This window comes from Onychostruthus taczanowskii, unplaced genomic scaffold (genome assembly GCF_017590055.1).
Source record: "Onychostruthus taczanowskii isolate IOZ18803 unplaced genomic scaffold, ASM1759005v1 scaffold50, whole genome shotgun sequence".
Lineage (NCBI taxonomy): Eukaryota > Metazoa > Chordata > Aves > Passeriformes > Passeridae > Onychostruthus > Onychostruthus taczanowskii.
Genome location: NW_024502569.1, coordinates 3,570,591 through 3,582,618, shown reverse-complemented (window position 1 = coordinate 3,582,618; position 12,028 = coordinate 3,570,591). Strand labels below are relative to the sequence as shown.

At 40.8% G+C, this 12,028-nt stretch overlaps 1 protein-coding gene across 2 annotated transcripts in view; it reads right to left on the bottom strand.

The window, feature by feature from the left end:
• LNX2 (ligand of numb-protein X 2) overlaps nt 1-12,028 on the bottom strand; it is a 60,091-nt gene that overhangs the window by 31,900 nt on the left and 16,163 nt on the right. Inside the window, exon 1 of one of the 2 annotated variants that reach the window (XM_041416043.1) lies at nt 9,324-9,385. The exons of the other annotated variant lie outside the window; for it this stretch is intronic. The gene's annotated coding sequence lies outside the window, so the exon portion shown is untranslated. Of the gene's footprint in view, nt 1-9,323; nt 9,386-12,028 lie in introns of those variants that run through there. 2 annotated transcript variants of the gene reach the window in all.

Below are 12,028 nucleotides of genomic sequence, written 5' to 3'. Positions count from 1 at the left end.
CTCAGTTCTGCACCTAAGAACTCCCTAACCAGAGGGATGAATTTGCACCGAGATCTATCTAACCACTGAATCAATGATTAATTTCTTTAGTGTAGTTTAAATCAGCTGCAAGTGTAAAACTGTCCACCTGTATTTTCTCCTTGATAAAAGGCCACTGGGGATTGGTTGCTTCTTCTCTTCATCCCAGAGGAGGTGAGATCCCAAAATTTTGCTGCCAGCTGGCATCACAGGAACGCCTTAGTATAACCCTTCCTTATTCTTCTCCAGTGTGGCAAGGGAGAATATGGAAAAAATTGTAACAGCTATGGTGAAGATTTCATGTGACCCTAAATTCAGGCAGGCCAGGCAGTCCTGTCCTGGCCAGGCATATTTTTTAATGTATTATCCTTGAGGGGTAATACATAACACACACCAATCAATAACTCTGAACAACAGCACAGTCATCACTCTGGATTTCAGGAAAGGTTGGCTTAATTTTAAAATGTCACAGAATTTCCACAATCTGTTCTCCATGGACAATAGTCCCTGATTGCCTAAGCTAGCTAGGAAGGGTCTCATAATTGTCAAATTCCCCTGCTTTATTCAAATGCCACGGCTGTGAACAGGATCTCTGAGCAGTCAGGAGTGTTTCACATAAGCCCCAGGAAAGAAAAACTAGACAGTGGTTAAACCCATTGCTTAAAACCACATCATAACATTAATTAAACATTAGTTCTTAGTTCCCAGTCCAGTATTCTTCACAGGAATTACAGCATCAGGCTGATGACTTGTAACTGTTCTCAAAGCATACCCCTAGCTTAAGTGAAAGAATAAAGGACAGAAGAAATTAATAAAAAAACCACAATGAGAATAAATAGCTAGCAAACATCACCATAGGGGAAAAGTGTTATTTCCCATCTCCCAGTAAACATGACCTAACTCATTAGATACAATCTCTGCTTTAATATTAAAGCCATATAGCAAACAACTGAAGCAGTACTAGCAACATGTATTGACTTTAGAATATCCATGCAAATTATACTGATATCCAAAGGCTGCACTGCCTTGAAACACCAAACCCCAATTCAATCCTTGTCCAAGTTTATGAGGCAATAATCCTGTTAAACTCCTCCTCTTTTGAAAATGCAAACAAATGAAAGTTTTGTCAAAACATGGTATCTGGCAGCTCTAAGTCAAAAATCTACAAGAGATGGACAAGGCACAGCAATTAGCCTGGGACACTTTCTGCTATCACTGCAGGCCCACACAGCAATTACCCAACACACCTATTTTTTATGCTGATGAGCAACCTTTTCCACGTTTTTAAGTTGTTCAGCAGAATGACTGGAATTTTTATATTGAAACTAAACAATATTGTGCCTGAATGGTGACTTTGTTGCTCTGAACCACAGACAGGCAACACTGGGCTTGCAATAAAACCATCTCTCCAGAGATTACTTTTTGCCTCTGTGCTAGTCTTTTTGTTCCATCAAAGGAATGCCCTCACAGACAAGGAGTCAGCCTTGCACCAGGTGTTGATATGGCACCATCACTGCAAAGGCAACAGGTCACAGGTGACGACTGTCCTTCCCTGCCCCAGGGGTGAGGGTTTTTAAGTGCAATCCCTCAAATAAAAAGTGCACACGCTCTCCTTTGCTGGGTATTTTCACAGTCCAGCATTTTTCAAGGACACAACATGAAACCCTGCTTTAATCTGACAAACAAGGAGCATTTGGGAAAATTAACAGGACCGTAAGTTGTGTTTTGTATTTATGGAGTGTTGTGTTTCCGTGGCAACTGGGGGCTCCGGGCTTTAATTGCCATCACAACGTTAAGGGTCCCTGCTGCACAGGGCTGAGAGACGCTGCCAGGCAGGGGGAGCACAGGAGGACTGCCTGCACTCCCCTCTCTGCACCCCAGCTGCCTCCACAGTCCAGGGGATCTGAGCTACCGGCAAACCAGAGAGCAAAGGGATGTCTGGAATGGGGAAACCGAGGGGTAGCACAAGACTGGCTATCCTTAGGAGAGATGATGGATGATACCTCCCAAAGCCACCACCTCAAAGCCAGGGATGCTCGACATCAGGGGATGACAGGAGGAAAGAGGGACTCGGTGCCCAGAGATAAAACAAGCGGGCAGAAGGGTTTGCTCAAACAGGCAAAAATCCTGCTGCAGCCATCTTCTATGGCACAAATGGAATGGCTTCTATTTTGGGACTAGGAGATTAAAATAGCTTTACTTTAGTCAAATTGGTCTCGAATGAGACAGGAAAGATAAGGACTGTGACTGTATGGAGGTTCCTGCAATGAAATACTCATTCTTTATTGCAAATATAGAGCTACATCCAATAAATCATCTCAGAATAGAAGAAAAGGAGACAAGTATGAATCTTAAACCAAGATACAGCTACATATCTACAGATTAAATTTTGCATAGTCCTACTGAAAAAGAGTAATGCTGAAAAATGAAATACGGCACACAAGCCAAGCAGGATTAGAGCCACCCAGGTCTGGATGGCCAGTCAGATGTCCTGGTCTGCAGGAAGCACAAACCCCACGGAAGAACTTGAACTTGCACCGTCTCTTCGGCAGGCACTGCTACGCACACTATCAAAGTGTTGCTCAAGTATTTGCCTTTCCCTGCCATCATGTTTCATAAGAGAGGTAGGAGCTGCCTTTACAATTTGCAAGATCTATTTTCTGTAGGTACACTAAATTTTCTGTTAAGTGGAAAGTGAAGTGCCTGTTTCTGGGGGCTAACCCTGCTTCGTGTCAGAAATCACCCCATGCTAGGAACCCCCCAACATAAGACAAGTACCTGGGGAGTTTAAGATGCTCCCAGGACTCTCAAAAATCAAGCAGGTTTGCAACTTTTAGGCCTAAGTGTACTAAAAAAACTTGCAAGAAACCTCCAAATACCTAAACTCATTTCTGGATTTTTGCAGCAGTGAAAAAGTAAGTAGAAAGAAACACAATTAAACAGAAGTGAAGAAACACAGACTTACCTGCCAGGAGACCCGAAGACAAATTTACTTCCTCGCACAAAAAGAATAAGGAAAGCAGTATTTAATTACTGCTGCTGTAACAGGTGGGCTTTTATATCCAGTGGAAGTGAAAAAAGTACCCCAACACTCAAAAAGACAAGGAGACAATTAGTGAGGCTTTCTTCTCACTGATGGAGCGGAGGAGAAGAGCAGGAAAGAGTAAAACATTTGCTTATCCGCCATGGATATTTTCTGTCGCGCAATCTGTCCACCAGCCCTTGCCATATGTGCCACCCTTTCTGCTGGGAGAGATGAAGGCAGCAGAAAGCTGTCCATCAAGATGCTAAACCTTCTGGAAAGCCCTCCCCTATACACTTTGCCCTGAAACAGGGACTTTTGTGGATGAACAGAATACACTTAACTAGATTAAACGTAGCTCATTCCTGGATATGTACAGAGAGAATTTTATTTGATTAATTCAAATTTTAAGGAGCAGTAGTGATTCAAAGAAAATAAAGGAATCAGAGAGCTATGTTCCCTTTTCCTGCACTTTATAACGAGCCCCCATCCCTACGGGTGTGCATGGAGGAAATTCAGGGAGACAGCACTGGGATTAATCATGAAATGGCTTTGATGACAGAGAGAAGCTGGGGGTGGAGGGGTGGAAAAGATAAAAGAACTTTCTGAATAGTTAAATTGTAGGACTTAACTATTTTCAGGGAGAAGCACCATCCCATCTCTTCCTTCAGGCATATGCCACCTTGCATAACTTGTTACAGCTGGTTTCCCTCATCAATCACAACTTGAGTGATGGGGAAAGCTATTTTCAAAGGTAAACTATGCTGTTACTAAGCAGTTTTTTAGCTTAGACATAGGGTGAAAAAAATGAAGCTACCTCCTAAGCTAACAAAAACCTCCAATCTCTTTGAAAACAAGCATTTCTAAGATCTGTGCAAGACAGAGCCAAGAGGACACGGTTTAGAGGCAGCTCAGATAAATGATAAGCTACACACTGTCCTCCTCCTGCAGGAAAGGAGGCAGAGTCCTCTGCAGGAGTAAGTGCCCATGGCCTGCAAGGAACACATGAAAATCCATGGCCAGAGAAAGAAACTTAAAAGTACAGCAGAATGAGCACAGAGAATGGTCTAGACGTGGTCTGAAGCTTGCAGCTTCAATCTTCAGCCTCAACCTGCCAAACCCCAGCAGCTAAGGAACAACACTTGGTGAGCTAATGCAACCCCTTAAACCAGTCTGCCCTGCCTAGAGACTGCTTATTTTCTCCCTAATAAAATAAAACAAGTATCACCACATCAGAACTCTCAAAGAAAAGAGGAAAATAAGAGCCTTCTTGAGCTCATGTCAAGAGTATTTAACTCAGGCTACCTACACACAGGCCTAATTACAACTTGCTCATGAGCAGGGGTATTGCATGCAGAGTGCCCAACTCAGCACCACAACTGCCCCACTTGGTCTGCAGCCCAGCACAACCAGGGATCAGGGAAAGCTAGGCTGGCTCTGGCCACCCCTTGGCAAGCAGGTGATTCATTCCAAAAGCACTGCCATGGCTGAGCAGTCTCTACTCATGCCTGGGAATTATGTTAGGATGCCATGCACTAGCCGTCATTTGAATTAACTCCACAAAAAAGACAAGTTCTTTTATTCTTAACACTTCAGGAAGATGGTTGTGCCTCTTCCTATTAAGTCTGCTGAAGACATTTCACTTTGCTGCTGTACATAACTTGATTTCGAGTTAATTTCCAGGAAAAACTTTCCTTCTGATACATATAAAAAGATTCTTTTCAGAGCCAGCTGCCTGACCGAGCTTTGGGGACACAAAAAAGGCAGAACACGACTTGTGCAAAATACCCCCATATTATTTTGTAGGATGCTTTTTAGAAATTAAAACCTTTACACTGAGACATTCCAGTTAGGCTACCTGTCATATTGCAACGGATGCACTCTGCACAGATACTGAAAATGGCTCCACACATCAGCAAAATTTACATAGTAAGAACATGTTAGATCTAGAAGTTGGAGTCTCAATATATACAAATATTATCTTAAATAAAGCCCATTTAAATACTTTGTATGTAAACAGGTCTTTACATACACAGTAGACTAGTGCTTGATCTGCGGCCTCCAGACAGGATTCAGAAAAGGAAGTGGACATGGAGTTGACTATGTAAAATCCAGTCTGGTTATACATATTTGACAGACACAAATAATACGGAAGCAAAGACTCCATTTGTTTTTAGTCCTACTGTAGGAATCACATATTCTCCACTTCAGCCCTAGTAATTACACAGCCACCAAGAAAGAGTAGAGACAACAGTTACTAAATGAAAAAACACAGACATTATTTTCTAAAAACACTTCTCTATCCCCTAACCATGTGTGCCTGCTTTTTGTTTCACATTCCTTATTACCCTGGCTGATTGCACATTATATACATATACACACACACACGTATGTTAAAAAATAGAATTTCACTAGCTATTACATAGGGAAGCTTCTATGCTGCAGCTCTTTACCTGCCTGAGGTGCAAAGTTTGGCTGCTTTAGCATGTTCTCTGACTCCTGTTAGTGCCCTCAGAAATAAACTACCTCAGTGGTAACAGTGTTGAAAAACAGTTCTTTAAGATTCAAGTGAGAAATGTTAGCAAAGCTGCATAGCAGTGCACACACACAGCAGGACAGCAGGCCCTGCTATGTATTCTCACATGAGTGACAGGGGCTAAATGTTAAGCAGCAATCTCCTAACTCCCCCTTGCAGAATGAATAATGTGGAAGAGGGAAAGCTGAACTGCTGTTACAGCATATCTGTCCGCTTTCCTCAGTAGTCTCATCCTCTTTAAGAAAAGGTCATATTTCTAAAGAAAGGCAAAAAATTAAAATCATTACTTTCTAAGGGAGTAGCAAAAATTAAAACTAAAGAAAAAAAATGACAGTAAAAAGAGGTAAGTGGCAGCATCTATGTAAAACATCAAACTAGTAGCCATATGCAGAAATATACAGAAGAGATGCATTAATAGAACTATAAATCAAGAAATAAACTAGAATAAAATTGCTCAATAAAAGAGAGTTAAGTCCTTACAGAAGGCTACAAGCAAACAGGGGGAAAGCTCAGAAGTTTGCTAGGGTGGGGAGGCATTAGGACTGCAACTGCTACACTCGTCTAGCAAAACAACTCCAAGTCATTAAAAAAAACCAAAGGCATGAAGTTATGAAAGAAGAATGCATTTCACTTAAGACAGTTAACAGTGAATTTGTAAAATATATACAAGACATTTACTCACATCAGCAAGGAATTCTCATTCACCACGTTTTGGGAAGACAGTGGCAAAGGAGCAGCGTGCTGCAGAGCTCTGCCAGTTCAGATTCCTAACTTCAGGCACCACTTTTCTGTTTCCATGGTCAAAATGGTTGCAGCAACAGAGGCTGACAAAAACATGCTACATCGGGAAGAAGCCAACCTTCTCCTCCTCCTCCCTGTCCAATCTCTTCTCAGCAGGCTGAAATTTTGCATCTGTGGGGGATGATACAATTTTTGCTTCCTCATTTATTCTATGTATTCAACCCTTAAGAGCAAGCTTTTAAAATACCAGTCTTGCTTTGAAGGATATTACTTCATTAGCAGTGCTTTTGGAAAAAGGTCTTTAAAAGGCAGACGACTCACCCTCTGGAGTATCCATCTTCTTTGCACTCCCTAACCACAATTCTCATTTTCCCAAACCATGCGCTTCTGAACAAGTTAGGCTAGGTTCACAGACATAAAAAATTCAAACCACCTTTTATTTCCATACTTTTTTAAACTCCCAACTCATACTAAACACTTTCACATGTTTTATGCCAGATACTTACATGAAACATTTTTTTTTAAACTTTATAACTTTTTTTTTTTTCATTGCTACACTGTCCAAAAGTGAGAAACCACCCCAGACAACACTCCTGCTCCATTGGGAGCTGTACAACCCATCCCAAAGTATTACAGTGTTTCCAAGATAAGGATGAACATTCCCATGGGACATATTTCTTTTCCTCAAGAAGGGAGCAGTGCTGTGCACAAAGACTGTGGGATGCAAGAAATGCAACACAAGGACCAGAGGGGCTGTAGACACCTGCCTGCCCTTTGTACAGAGCAGCAGTAGCTGCTGTCTTCATAAGGCCAGGATATCTTCACGCAACAGACCTAGCATGAAACGGATTATTTGAAAATAGCAGACTTTCAAGCTTTTTTGCTCCTATCAGCACCAACAAGGATTCAAGGAGTTACTCGGAAGTTCACCTGCAAACTTCCTGTTTGTAAAATCCAGAGCTTTTAAGAAGTAACTCAAACTTACCATCAAGTTCAGAGTAGTGCCGTGACTCAGAGGAACAGGGTCTAGTGGGTCAAACAGACAATGCCACAAGTCATCTTCATTTGGTAGCCACTAAAAAAGCTAAGGAATACCAAGAAAACAAGTGCCCAGTATCCTGAGAAGGGTCCCAATAGTTTGCTCTACAGTTACCAGTTTCCACCTAGACACAGACATTAGTGTCGGGAACCCAGTTTTTCACACACTAGTGAAGAACTGTTTAACACTGCAGTAAGAGAACAGCCTTGATTTTCAGAGTGAAAAAGCTAGTAATTTCAATTCAATGAACCAAGAGAAGAGCAAACACAGTAATTAAAAGGCTTTATCCTGTCTTTCTGTGTGCAATCTGAAAACCAGATGTTCAGGCAAGAACATGATAAGAGTTTCATTCAAAGGAGACAACTTGCTTTAAGAGCAGGAGACTAAACTACAAGCAACATTGCCTTTTAATGTCAGTGATATGGAATGAGAACACAGAAACAATAGATAATATCCCAGGCAACCTGACACTGTAAATAAAAGATATAGTGAGGACAGAGTCGTGAAAAGGCCATCCTACCTGAAGGATTTTAAGACGGAAAAGATAAAACTGCTCATGAAACCAAGAAGTTACATTGGAAAGCTACTACAATAATATACCATACTTTGGCTGAAGGGAGTAATTTGCATACATTTCCCTTTGTAAACTTCAGGACTAGAAAAGCATGAACTCAGATTTAGTGCTTGTCCACACAGACCAGTTTAACTGAATATTAAGTTTCAATAAAGTTAAATTTTGAACTGATACTTGGCTGTTAAAGCATGTTCTGTTGCTTTAGCTTTAGCCAAACCTTATTACTAAATGGAATCCAAAACAGAAAGGGTTTACAAAGACTCTTTTTGTTCCCGCTGAGTACATGGAATAAATCACTGCAGCTTTCCCATATACAATAAAAGGTGTGGGTTTTTTTCTAGATGATAGATTTCGAGAACAGCACATCTGCTGAGGCTCCAGCTGGCTGGAGACCCCTGTTTTCCAGTGGCCTCCTAACTCCCTTCAAACTTTCAAATGCAACCAAGGGGGTGCTTTGGCTTAGAGATTCCTAGTTAGTGGAAAACTGGGACCAAAGTGTGCAATGAAGTTGCTATAAAACCTTATCCCAAATAATTTGGTTTAACATTGATACACAGTATGCGTGGGGTAAGAAAAATCACCAACAAAACTACTCAACTTCTCCAACAATTTACAATCTTCAATTAAGAAAAAAAGCTTGACAGCCAGATCTGACACCTACTTGCTCCCCCATTTTTCTCTTCCTTTCCCTCCTCAAATCCTGGAACAACAGCAAAATGGGGATTATTCTTTCGGACAAAACATTTCCATTTGAAAACATTAAGTGCAGTTTTTTCAAAATTCCTATACATCAACAAATCCCGAAGGCAAACAGATTTAGTGAAAATAGAAGGAGCAAATACCTGAATGATCTTTAGTTTCTCATTCTGTTTTTCAGAAGCATATCATCCCTGCCTAATTTTTAAACCTGTGTTACTTAAAGTTTGCATGCTCTGCATGGCACCTAGCAAAATGAGCAACCTTTTTTTTGCAAGGTGGTTAATAAAGGCTACCTGGAAGTTTACAGGGTTTCTAGGATGCGCAATGGAAAACCTTATGGATAACTGTACAACTATTACTACATACGTATCCTAGGAGACCAAAGAGCTTTCACATTTAAGAGCTTATTTCCCAGCCACCCTCTCGATACACATCTCATGCAATTATAAATAATACAGATAGCCATGAGAAAGGAGGACATTGGTTTAATTTCAGGCAGAAGGTACACAGACCTCTGTTTGTATCTGCATACATGTTTCATTTTATTTCACTTCTTCTCACATTCTAACTACAAAGATACTTTGTATCTTTGTATTATCTCAAGTAATGCATGAAACGTGTTTTTAAAATTCAATTTTACAACTGCGCAAAGCTAAAATTTTTTTAATCTTTAAAAATTCACACACATACATACAAATCACCAGAAAGAGCCTTTGTGTTTAGTCAGGTGAAATCCAGATTCCTGATCACAACAAGGTTTTGCAAAGCACCAGCCTGTTAAAAAGAAAAAAAAAAAGACAAAACAAAACAAAACAAAAAAAAAAAAAAAACCAAAAAAAAAAAAAAAAACAAACCAAACAACCAAACAAAAAAAAAAAACAAACCAACATCAACCCCACCAGAGAACCACATAATTTAGGAAAAAGTCTAGGAAAAAGAAATTTTACAAAAAATAAACAAAAAGCACAAACCAGCTATTTTAAGAGACTCACTTTCCACTTCATGTATGAATAGCCTATGCATTTGAAACAAGCCGAATCAAAAGCATCCCCCTCATGTCTTGTTTGTAATTCTCATCACAGGGTCTAACCTGCAGTTAAGGACTCAGTGCTCAGCCTCTGAAGAGGAGCATCCTTAAAATGCCGAGCAGAGCCCTGGAAACACCCTGGTACGATTCCTTGGCAGCCAGAACCCAGGATCTGTTACAAAACCTGCAACAAAGAGCACGACAGCCCCTTCACTTCATCACCTTTTTAGTTGACATTTCTTAGCCTTCCATCCCAACAAAGGCGAGGAGGCAACACAGAACACCTGCCCAACAGGAAAAGAAGATTATACTGCTGATCTCTTGGAGGAGGGGATATCACATGGCAACAGGGAACTCCAAGGAGAAAGGTTGTTGGGATGCTGGTATACACAAATTAATTCACCAATGGGTGAATTCAAATAGGACCAGTTCCTCTTAAAGCCACTAAGCAGCTCTCAGGGTTTGATTTCCTTAAAGCAGTAAATTAATCACCTAACCTCACAGGAATATGAGTGAAGCCTTAACAGCTCAGCAAATACTAACCGGAGCAGGAGCCAGTGTAGATCTGCAGGCATTCCCTTACACAATTTGAAAAGTGTCCTTTTCAAAACCTAAACTTAACATTAAAATTAACTGCAGGCTGAAATGTCGCCAGCCATTTCTCGTGAATGCACAATGAAACCTTGCTACTCCACGTAGCACCTCACAGTTTTGTTAACACACCCTGCGGAATGCAGGAATGACCTGCGCAGGAATCCTTACAGTAACTCCATGTGTACGGTGGCTTTACAACACAGATGGGACATTCTGAGTCCCTGCCATGCTATATGCCATAAATATTATGTAAAGCAACACAATGTTTGCAAGAAAAACAACAAAGTGGATTATGTAATACTCTTCTTCTTTTTCCCACTCCTCTATTTCAGAAAATTCTGCTTTTTTAAAGAAAAAAAAATTAAAGTGGAACACTGAAACTGTTCTCAAAACTGCACATACTTTCTGAAAAAGTCTCAATTTCTGTACAGTTTTATAATTCAGTATCTCAATACTAGAGGTATATTCAATGCACAAAGTCTGTTTTATATCCTGAAATTGCTTTGCATTTGTCAATTAAAAAAAGAGGGGAAACATTATTATGGTTTTCTTTCAAATTAACTAAGTTTCTGGCTTTTTGAATACTATAAAATCATGCTTATTTGCAGACTCACAAACTACAAACAACTATCTTCCACAGCAGCTTTTATAAAGTCTAGTAACTTCATTTGCAAATTGAATACTTTGGTATTATTTTTCCCTTATACTGGACATTATATAAATTACATACAGGAGAGTCGATAACCAGATAAATGTGATAACCACCACATCCCTCAAGACCATCCTCTTCCTTCACTTAGTTCCATGAAGTGGATGAAAAAAAAAACCCCAAATCTACAAACACCATGATAAATGAGCAGTAGAAGAGTGTTCTCCAGCAGCAAAGGGTTCAGTTTGAGGTCTCAGTGGATACTTCAGAAGACTTCAGGGCGGCCTTTATAATACCCTCCACTTGAGAAAATATGACTGCAAAGTAAATCATCCCTATGAAAAAGCAGCAAAACTCTTTTCCCTGCCTCTTCTTGGCTTGGTATGGCTTTAACAAACAGGCTTGGATAAACAGTATAATGAAGAGGACTGACGTGGTTCTGGTTCACAGAAGAGCTGCATGGCCTAGATGAGCCACCACCCCTGGTGAGACCATCAGACCAGTTACATAAATTGTCCAGTCAGAAGTGAGGCCCTTCTGCTCCTTCCCATGAGATAAAACCTGTGATGGTATTTCAAAGACATAGCATCAAGAAAACTTTTGACCTCTGCTACAGACACTTCCAACAGCATTAAAATGACAATGTCAATGATACTTATGCTAGGCTAGCAGTATTTTCTTTGGGTTTTTACATGTACTTGTAATGCCCCATTTCAGCTGAAGAACCAACACAAACCAATCCCAGCTACTGTATTCCTCTGTGAGCACACCAGTACTGCACCTAACTGGGCTTCCTTCAGCACACGTGTCACTAATTAAAATAAAGTCATAGCTGGAAATGGCATTTGCTAAGACAGCACAATTTTATCATGAGGATCTCAGCTGTATGGAACAGCGTGGTGGAACATCACACAGCAAAGGAAGGGGTGTAAGCACAGCCCTTATCCTGCCACACAAAGGCTGCTCCCCAATCCAGTGCTGTTGCATCAAGCCACCCTCTGCACCCGCAAGCATCAGTGCTGCTCCTCCTACTGAGGAAAGGAGGAGGACAGCAGAAATCTGCCTGCTCAGCCAACAGGCTGAACAAGAATTCTGGGTGTGAGCCCCAGAACTGCCTTCAGAAGCCATG